The sequence below is a fragment of the Saccostrea echinata genome, unplaced genomic scaffold, assembly GCF_033153115.1.
Source record: "Saccostrea echinata isolate AGI-Se365-2 ecotype Australia unplaced genomic scaffold, CSIRO_AGI_Sech_v1 ptg000032l, whole genome shotgun sequence".
In the NCBI taxonomy this organism is placed as follows: domain Eukaryota; kingdom Metazoa; phylum Mollusca; class Bivalvia; order Ostreida; family Ostreidae; genus Saccostrea; species Saccostrea echinata.
This window is the reverse complement of record NW_026889781.1, coordinates 5,155,817-5,167,416: the sequence shown is the minus strand read 5'-3', so window position 1 is coordinate 5,167,416 and position 11,600 is coordinate 5,155,817.

The window sequence follows — 11,600 nt, the reverse complement described above, 5'->3', positions numbered from 1 at the left end:
GCTGTAATATGTCTTGGTTGGGAATAACTGTAAAGTTGAGTTTTAAATTGTCAAAGCGTATAATCTAAAATATATATTTTAGAACTTGGGCTTATAAGGGTTTCGTTTGTAGGAAAACCTCGGCTATAAAGATGTTATAACTTTTCCTCATCCCTAATTTCATAACACAATTATATATGGCTATGAACAAAAACGCTTATAAGGAACTTCAATAAAAGACAATATCGGCTATAAGTAAATAATAACTTTTCAGGCCTCATCCCTCAGTTCATAACACTTTCTTACGTGGCTTTGAAGAAATTTGGTTAATAAGAAACTCAGAATTCATTTCCGGAGGGTTTTATAAGCAGGTTCTACTGTATGATAATGCAAGTATTAAATAGCGAGGAAAACATAATGAAAGGAGGGAATTACTGGATTGTGCATTCATGACTAGATGCTGCTTATACATTTAGCATAGAGAAATATACACTAGTAAACGAAAGTTCTAAGACTGAATTCAAATGACTTACATGAGAGAGAGAGAGAGAGAGAGAGAGAGAGAGTAAAATCCTTGAAGTATTTAAGCAGTATCCATTTTTTTTTCCAGAATGTCGCAGCATAAAACTATAGTGACTCCCTTCGACAAAATGATCAAAAACAGTGTCCAGAAACTGGGAAACTTTAAACAAAGAACGGAAACTCTTTAATCTGATATTTGTATTCCTATCATCGGTTGGAAGTATAGATAAACAATGACATTTGGAGATAATATATAGCACGGAAGAACCTAGCAATATTCTTCATTACAGATATGCTATGGCAAATTCTAAAAATATACATCTATTTGATCGACAAGAAAGGAAATCATTTTCAAAACCATATATGGTAAAACATGTCTAATTCGACATATACTGGGAGACAAACTTCGTGTCGGAATAGACAGGATGTCAGATCCTTGAGAATAGTAAAATGTGAATAAAATTAAAGGTCGGAATTCACGGTGAAACTTGTTGCACAGGTGTCAGATTAGACAGTTTTTACTGTATATCATGTAAAGACCGATTCAATCGTAGCTTGGTTTAACTGTAGATGATGAGACTATTAAGATTTCAGTTACTGCAAAAATATTATAAACCATGAAGAATTAATTTACTAAACGTATCTAATTGGAGAAAATAAATCATGCAGTAATTTACCTAGCAATATGATTCATGAATTTTGTGTCAGTTAGTACTTACAAATACAAAAGTATTATTCCGTTAATTTGGCACTACCACAGTGGACAATTCCATAAGATAAGAGAGCCCTACATGATATACGAAATCCAATCCGTAAAAACAAGTGTACCTGAATGAACTTACAGTTGGTGCAATTCTAAAGGAGGATTGAAGAACTCAGATTATATTAATAGGCTGCATTTTGAATCAACTAAAATACTTGTATGCATGTATGTTACATCTTTTGTGTTTATTTGTCTGTACATGTATACAGTAGATCTGATATCTACCTTTTCATTATTAAACATAAAACTTATTGTATATGTATATATTCCTTCATATCTAAGATCAAATGTAAAGCCTTATGACTTCTCTTATTGATGTGATCATATCAAGACTTATATAATTTGGCATGTTGCATTTCAAATATATATTATTTTTGAGCATTAAAAAAAACACGAAATGAATATTGAACCCAGAATCAACCTTCACTGTTACAATATCCATGTTGTTCTTTTGCTATCTTTTATCTTTACGACATTTTAGACAGAAGAAAATATTTGGCATACATGTCTTATTCTCACATTTAGCGAAAATTAATTAAGTATTACAAACTTAAAATCTTGGGTCTCTTAAGCGCATTTTGAATTAAGTCAATTAACAATGATGTTTTTTTTACGATACCTCGACAAATACTAATCTATTCTTGAGTGTATAAGCAGAAATAAATTTACATAATTCAATATACTACTTACATAAGAAACAAACAAAGATAAACGAGTTACATGTTAAGTTAAAATGCACATTTATCATTGATTTATTATGATTCATGAATCATTATTTTTTTTTCATGCAAAATAGGCCTAAAGATATCTCAAATGTCGGGATTTAATGTTAAAAGTGAAAAAAAAAAATCAAATAACTCTTAGTTTTTTTGATATATGGAACAAAAACCTGAATGTTCTGAACATTCATAATAGAGACCTTTTCATAAAGCAACCATGATCTAATTGTCTTTTTATACTGGCAAAGGTTGACAAACTCCTGAACGAAAAAGTATATTACAGACTGTACAAACGAGAGGACTACGCTTTAAATATGATATTGATATTTTTGTAGCTAATGGGAAACTAGCATCATCCTCACAAAATCTCTTTTCTTTCAGAACAGATATTGAAATTTGACCTTTTTCCAGGCACTCAAATGTTGCGTAGCAAGAAGAATTGGATAATTGTACTTTAACAATTTGCAAATTAAAATATACTCAATTTTTTTTCCTCAATACTAAATCTGTTATTTATTCGTACTAATACTCTTACATGCTATACCTAGCAGATTCTTAAATGTTGCATGATTTAATCATAACATTTGTGGTTAACATTCAGAATAGAAGAGTATAATCATAGTTACAGCACAATTAATATTAAACTATTGATTTCAAATTACAGCTTTCTGATTTTTTGTGTCAAGGTTTATTCAAACCGAGTAATCTAGCAGTGCACATAAGAGTTTCAGTCGTGATCAATAAATAAGTGTAACAGTTTGTGAGTCCCAGTTTTTCCCTTTAAAGAGAGTGTCAAATTACATCAATGTAATTTGGTTCTTTCAACATGAATGTTGTTGAGATGTCAAATATGATATGCATACCGCAAAATGTGACTTGTAAATGCTTAAAGTCTGATGTATTTCTCTTGTTCTTTTTGAAAATGGAAAATTATTCTTTTTAACCACACTGTTGGTCATACTTCCTAACAAACCTTTGCACAATGCATACTAAAGAATGAAAATATTATTCTGTGGTATTTTTATGCAATTTAGTTTAAAACAAAATAAACTGAAATCTACAACATATTTTCATTTCTTAGTTCGTTATTAATTCAAGATTCTTAACATTTTAATAGACGAAAATAATGAATTAAATAAAAGAACATGATTTTTAATCAATAGTTCATTAACTTCGAACATTTCCTTGGGGTTAATATATCAGGTACCCTTAAATTAAAAATTAAACATGTAATATGAATATTAATACCTTTATATAACTAAATTTCTTCAAGGTCTTAAAAAAATTCTTTTTTTTTGTATAGAGGGTCCTTAAATACCAAAAATGCATATATTAAGATGTGTTAAATATTAGATGGACAAAATCCATTTCCCTCCCCATTCTTTGCTTGAAATGAACTCGTCCAGGTTTGTTTACTTTACAAGTATGTTTAATTTAACTTCCTAGTTGCATGAATTATACTTCCAAACATGGTTTTGTTGATTATGAATACATATATATGTTCGTATGCTTTTGTTATAAGTTGGGCATCTGGATATGGTAAGTTATAATTATTATCATTATTATTTATTTACGATCAATCAAACCTCTTAATCTTATCTCGAACTCAATGGGACAGAGAAAAAACTTCAAGATATCCGATGATTAGAGATATCCAGGGTAAAATACTTAAAGAATAAGTTATTGGGACTTCCAAATCACTTCGACATATCCATGGTACATTTGTATTTGAATTATCAGTGTTCGAGATACCAAAGTTAAACTGTATTTTATTTATTTATTTATTTCGCGTAAGATGTATATCTTTCTCTTGTTTTTGAAATATCAAATTTACAAGGAAGATTATGATAATAATGACATTTCTGCTCCTAGGGATCAATTCTCAAATTATTACACAACCGGGTTCTCTGTCTAAAATTATATGATTAAACCAGAAGTCAGTTTATTCAATGAAATTGTTACACTGTTACACACATTGAGATTAAAGAACTTTTTAGAACTTTTTTAGATTTTAGATTATCTTTATGGATGTGAAATATTCGCTCTTAAATTGTGCAAATCCATGTGGAAGTATAATATCACCTTTATGTTTTCGCATACATTCTACTTATATATCAAGACAATTACTCCTTTTATTTGAATGCTTAGGGTAAACAGAGGCAAAGCAAATAAACTCTTATGTAAAGAAATAAAAAATATTTCAAAATTTGGAACAAAATGAAAATCACTCTTGATATATGAATGTATGAAGAAACATTTGGCAGACCTAGATTGTTCTCTGTAGTGTACCAGATAATATACAGCTGCAATTATACTTGTTATTATAGATATGAATTTCTGGTTTTTATTGAACTCTTCCACAAATAAATAAGATTTTTTTGGTTTGATTTCTTAGTGTCATAAAAAAAATAATGTATGCATTCATGAACTATATATTTACTTTTAAGCGTACCAGCCCTTAATCAATACCATGTAATTGAATTGCTTTCATGTCTCTCCATGCCTTCCAAAATATGTTCTCAAAGTTCATTTATATTTGTATGCATTTCATTCCTATCCTTTTGAAATTTCTCGATCATGTAAGATCACAATTACAGATTAAGGTCCTTTAAATAAATCAGGTAGCATGCAGGTCTGTCCATTGTCATCCTCAAGAGCCCTCTATACACGGCACTCTAAAGAGATCTGATTTTGTGGTATTTTGATGTAGATAGAGTAATCTGCTCTTTGATCTAGAATAAAATAAATTGAAATGTAAAGTTTATTAATTATTTGTGATCAAATCAAGCATTCATAACATTTTATGAATATATTGAACACTTTATTTTCTGGTATTTTGCCCACTTTAGTAGACAACAGTGATTTCTGTTCATCAGTACTTCATAGTCTTTGAACTTTTTTCCTGGGGGTTAATGCAAGGTACTACCTTTGTTGAAAATGAAATATATGAAAATATCGAATAGTATTCAAGCTTAAAAGTCCATTAAACAATACATAAGAGGGGCAGAGCCATGGAGTAGTGAGCATCCCCTGCCGACCGGTCACACCCGCCGTGTGCTCCTTGTCATGATCGGGAAATAACAGTAAAATCCGTCGACAATTCAGTGTGTAAATAATGGCCTAACAATTAGTATGAAAAACGTCAGTCAGCATTTGACTCAATGATAAATTGTATTTGCTGACAAGGTCATTGTATCAACCATAGAACTTACGAAATGATGACTTTAGACGAGACTGCTGATTTTCTTGTTTCATCAACTTGTTTGTAAATAATATACCTCGTTTTAGAAATTGTACATACGTAGAGCATGCTCTTGCGTATCGAATCAACTAAGAGATATAAACCCCGTATGCAGGTGATGAAGGTATATTGCTGCATAAGTAAGGGAAGTTTACGATTGAAAAGTTAAAAGTCATCAAGTTTATCATAAAACTTGGTTTTAGATTACCATTAACGTCTTTTTCAAGTAAGATATCCAAATATGAAACAGATGTGTCAGACTCTGTGGTATCTTTTATCTCAGGCTCACCGGGATATATCTTATCGACATAAGAATGGAAATAACCATTGTTAATTGACAATACGTCGTCGATATATCTAAATGTCGAGTTGAAGGCCACAGCAAGCGTTTTCTTCTTTTCACCTACAAGATTTTGGACAAATTCTGCTTCATATGAATACAAAAAAGGTCTGCTAATAACGGGGCGCAATTGGTACCCATGGGAATTCCGAAAGATTGTTGGAAGACCTGGTCTCCATAAACCACGTAGATATTGTCAATCGGAAACTTAAGCATCTTCTTTAATGTCAACTTCAGAGTACTTGTGTGTACAACCAGAATGTTTTTTAACAAAATAATTTTGCAAATGACCAATGACAAGGTGAGTAAATTTACGTGTTCCATTCTAATAGAAAAAGCAGCTGTCAATGATATAAAAAAAGCCTGGACTTTAATTTATCGTGGGGAATGGTTGTGTATAAAGTTGAAAAGTCGTGTTTTTTTAACCTGTTGATTTTGATGAAATCTTGTGATTTCAAATTTTCCAAAAGTTCCTTGGAATTTTTAAGTATCCACGTCTGATTTCTCACCACTTTTCGAATATATTGTTGCACAGTACTCTTGAAGTTTCTCCTTTACTACTGTTAATATTTTAGTGAGGTGTAAAGAAAGAGGCTTGGTTGAACATTTACTGGAGCCCGCTATGTATCTTTGTAAGGATTTTTATGAAGTTTCGGAATCCAATATAGATATTGTAATTCAAATTCATTTTGGTTGTTTGGAATATTAAAAATATTTAAAACTGACATACGATTTTGAAGAATTTCTTCCTTAGAAAGGGAACTATAAGTATGAGTTGGATAACCACTTGTAGAATTAAATCCAAGTTCCTCTAAAATGCATTTAATATAATGAGCCTTACAAACAAAGACAATGTTGTTACCTGCTTTGTCAGCAGGGACCAGTACGTACTGATCATGTAATCTATCTTATTCTTTTTTCACTTCTGGATTATTGAATACAGAAGGATAGATGGTTCTCATATTGCCCCTCAATCTTTTAATGCGCGATTTTAACATACATCTGATACATTTAATCAATTCTGACAAAGTGTCACGGTCTTCTTTTTCATGTCTGGCCCATCGCCTGGCGTAATCCTCTACAGAATCTATAATGTTTATGAAATTCCGACGCCTTTTGAAGGATCGGGGCTGCCTATATTTAGACCCTTTTTAAAAAAGTGATCTAAATGTAATAGATAAGCTCAACATTTACTTTTTTACACAATAATTTTCTCAATGTCCAAAAAATCTTTTCCTTTAGTTAATAGAGGGTCCTTAAGTTTGTGTCTAAACCCTTGTTGGTTAACTTCGAATATTTCGAATTTGCATGACTCAGGAGGCCAATATCATCAATCTGTTTTCGAAATAGTAGAAAAGAAGATCCACGTTAAACAAGATTTACAAGATTTACAAGATTTATTAGTCCAATTTGGGCCCCCGGAGGAGCAAAAAAGATTTACAAACATGAAACAAAGAAGGAGGAAGATCCAAATGATAGAACAAACATGATCTTAAATATAATGAGCAGCAATGAAAAAAAATAAGATGGATTCTTGAACAAAACAATTATCTTAAAGTCTTAAAGGACTGAACTAACTTGGAAACTTTTAAATTTTGTTAATATATAGCAATATATAGCTATGATCCACATTTCTTCATTGCATGGTGTCTGTTTTTTTTTTTTTTTTTTTTTTTTTTTTTATTGTTTGTTTTTAGAGGGGGGGGATTCACATTTTTATTTCTATCACAACATGCATTGTAATACATATATTACAAAACTACAGCATATTAGCATGATAGAAAAAAAAAAAGAAATCCAATTCAATTGAACAATTTTGAAAACTGAAATATTTATTGTTTGCTTAACATATATTCCTTCATTGACTGAGAAATGTATTCAAAAAGTCCCAACTTTATTTTGTCTTCTTGAGAGAGAGAGAGAGAGAGAGAGAGAGAGAGAGAGAGAGAGAGGAAAGTAACTTTATAGTTCTATGGAATCTAAGTACTTCCAAGTAAACAAAAAAGATGGGGTTATATTTTTCCATTTACAATTCATTATATATGTATATTGCTTTGCAACCAGCATTATTATGTTCAAAATTCTGAAAGCAGTTTTATTTGAACTGTTATATCAAAATATAATTTCTTCAGGAGTAGGATTAGTTTTTAAACTACATGTATTTCGAAGTTTATCTTTTAAATTAGACCATATAAATAATTGTTGATTTTTTTTTCAAAAATATGTCTCAATCCAAAGCAAGCAGCAAAGGATTTTGTATATTTTAAAGCTAAATTAAGGGATTTTTTTATCGTCTGCAAGCACTAGAGACTTCTCGTCTGCATATCGCCTGACAAGATATTCGTAATCATTAATATTTATTCCCCTAATATCCGGATTATTTTTTAAATAGGCACTAAAGAGCTCTACCACAAGAATAAATTAGTGTGGCGAAAGAGGGTCACCCTGTCTCACACCTCTTCCTATTAAAAAGAAAACCAAAAATGGCCATTTTTCAGCACACAGCTAGTTATAATCGTGATAGAGTAGTTTTAACCATTTTATTATTGATCTCTCAAAGTTGGAAAATTCTAAAGTTTTAAAAAATGGTTTCTGGAGCTAGTATGGGAACATAATTTGTTTGAAAGTTGTACGTAGAAATTTAAATTTGTCAAGTATGTTTAGGAGAAGTGAAAGAGATTCTGTGTATAACATTGAATATACTTACAGTAAAAAAATATCAAAAACATTTTTCTAAATAGAAAAAAATTCCTAAAATAACAGTACATTTAGAGATTTCTTTTTTCCATTCAGAAAACTTGGCTTTGGATAAACCTACATGGCAATCAAAGCAATATAGTATAAGTGATGAAAGATACGATTCCAGCAATGCTGTTGACGGTCTTAAGACTGATAGATCAGCCTGGGGTGGCCAGTGTGTTATATCAGATCATGGGCAGAGAAGTGCAACATGGTGGGTAAATTTGACAACTATTGTCAGCATACATGACGTCACAATTTATTATCGGACAGACAATGTTATGTGGGGTAAGTGAATATTTAATCGTATTTTCTTTCAAATCTAAAACGCATCTTTGAATTCAACCTTGAATGGTGCAACTTTTGAATAATTATCTATGTCGGGGAATTTTAAGTTTAGCTGACTGAAGATTTCAGAGGCTCAAGTATTTTTTTCTAATCGTTATCTATCTTATCAGAGTATTAATGAACCATAAATACCAAAAATACCTTGGGATACGAAGGTTTGAATTTCAAATATTAAATTTTGATACTTTTGAAAATAATGTTAGTTCAATTATTTCGCCGGGCATCCAAAAATTCTTTGCTATTCGTTACATGTATATCCATATTCATATTGAATAAAGTTTCCCGCATATACTAGCTAAGTTTCACCACGATTATATAAAGTAAATCTTCATAAACAATAAGAATCTTCTACAATATAGTAGAATTACAACAGGTTGTAGTGATACAAATCATCTTCATATACATATTCATGTAGTGTAGGTTCAAACTTGTTCAAATCATGACCCGAATTGTAGAGTGAGTCTACAACAGAATATTAAAGTTACAAAAATCAAAATAAATATTTTATCTCACAAACAGCATGGTTAAGTAAATACATGTATTTTTATATGCAACAAGTCCTTGAAGTGTATTATTGAAGTTTTAAAATATGAACATGGTCCCTAGTGCAAGTGTTGGGCTGCAAGAAGGTGTTAAAATATTACATTGGAATTTCAGATAAATCATCATTTGAAGAACAGAAGGGAAATAATTAATCAAATCAATACATGGCCGAAGAACCGGGGGGGGGGGGGAGCGCCCCCCCCCCCCTAATAATTTTGCCGATATATAGATTACTATAGTAAACATAGATACTATATGCTTGTGCCCCCTCAATAAAAATGTCTGATGACCTGTTTTTTTTTTTTTTTTTTGCTTGTCAAGGAATTTTTGGTAGTGCCCCCTCAACTGTCAACTGACAAATGTATGGCTGTGCCCCCCCCCCCAACTGAAATTGCTTCCTACGGGCCTGATCAATATTAGGCAGTCGTATGTAATGAATATGCGTATTTGCTTAAATAAGAGTTCCTGGAACAATGAAGCGGTCACAATTTTTGTCAAAATCCACAAGGAAACATACAAAAGAAATTTTAACATATTTTTCTTTTTTCCTCAGGAATGCAGGGTCTTAATTTCTTATTTTGATATGAAAGTATCCCTAGTAATAAGAATTGAAAATTAAAGACTGTATGTTGAGGCGCTTATAGGGGACCAGTTTAATGCAAAACTATATCAAGATTCATTTAACCAAGAATATCAAAAATCGTAAAAGCATATATCAGTTAAGAACCCTCTCTACACTCCACTCTAATTTCAGGGTACTGTTGTGTATTTAGATTTGACAGAAAAATAGAATGAATTGTAATTTGCACAGTATGACATAATTTGAAACTAGAGGTACTATGTGCACTGAGCTCACAAAATGATAGTCCCGCCTCCCGTACGTGTATAACGGCAAAGTTCATATTTTGGTTTGGGAGACCCGATATAGGTTCGATCAAAAAGTAAAATAGAAGCTACACAGTGGCACTATATAATAAAGATTCTGCAAAAGTCTCATTAAATTTTATTCAGTGGCATTAGAGGAGTTGCAGATCAGAGATAGGTACTCCTCAATATTATAGAATGAATGGCAGTGTCTATGTTTTGCTGTAGGAAATCCGAAATATGTGTCCAATCAAACAATAAAATATGAGGTGCACAATGGCACAATGTACAAAAGATTTTGTGAAAGTCTCATTAAAGAAGATGGGTGAACAAGGCGGTCGAAGTGCCTATAGTGCGACAAACATGAAGTGAAAAATAAAATCTCAATTATATCCAAAATTTCTTTGATATTTCATCTAAAATTAAACTATACTTTATGTAAATTCTCTGTAATTTACAAAAACTCACAAAGACTGAAATTATTTGCCTACAAAATAGCATACACACACTAAAGAGGACAAAAAGGGTCATTTTCTCACACTTTAACAAAATTTTTCGATATGAGTGGGTCTTCGCTCCATTTTTTTGAAAGTTAATCCTAAAAGTTTGCATAAAAATATGCATTTTTTGGTTTACAAAAAAATGGAGCAAAGACCCACTATACATTAAAAGTACACTTTTATGACAAAGCATTCGCATTTTTCCGAAAAATACTTAAGTCCATTAAGTCACGGGTCATATCACAAACATGATTTAAATGCCGCTATTCATCAGGAGCTGTGTAGCGTGTTAGTCTCAAAGCAATATGATACTCCGGATTTTTATTGTTAAGGGTTTGAATCCCACGAAAACTATTTTATTTTTTTAATAAAAGAATAATTTTTCCGAGATTTTTTTTGTTTCTCAGAAAAGTTTTGTTGATCATAATTTCATAACTTTCAAAAATGAGAACTTAACTTTGAATACTTAATTCACAAATTGAATATGATTTTTTTAATATCTGAAGCTATAGGCATTCTGCACGCCTTGTTCACCCATCTTCTTTATTCAGTGGTACAAGCATGATAAGAGGAGTCGCGGATAAGAGATGTGTGTCCCAAAGCGTAACGGACGGACGGACGTATAGACGGACGGACACCCCAATCACTATACACCCCCGCTTTTCAGAGGGGTATAATCAATCCAAGTATTTTTGACCAAGATACGTAGTTAAAGGTTTTATTTGCATGTATTTTCTCCATTTGAATAAGCAAACGCGAATTTTGTTTATTATTACTTTATTATATTTGAGGATTTTACCTGGATAAAAAAGGCACGCTCCCTATATTTAAAATGAATAAGTTTCAAAATATCCTCCTTTACGCTATATGATTTTCTCGAAGTCCAAAAAAGCATTATTTTATCAGTGTATAGAGGGTCCATAATAAGCCATATAAGATAATGAAATAATGGCATTTTATCTGTTAACTATATTGAAGGGTTTCGTTTATCTGTAAATGCAATATAAAGATTTCTAAATATACGGGATGAATTTTTCATTAA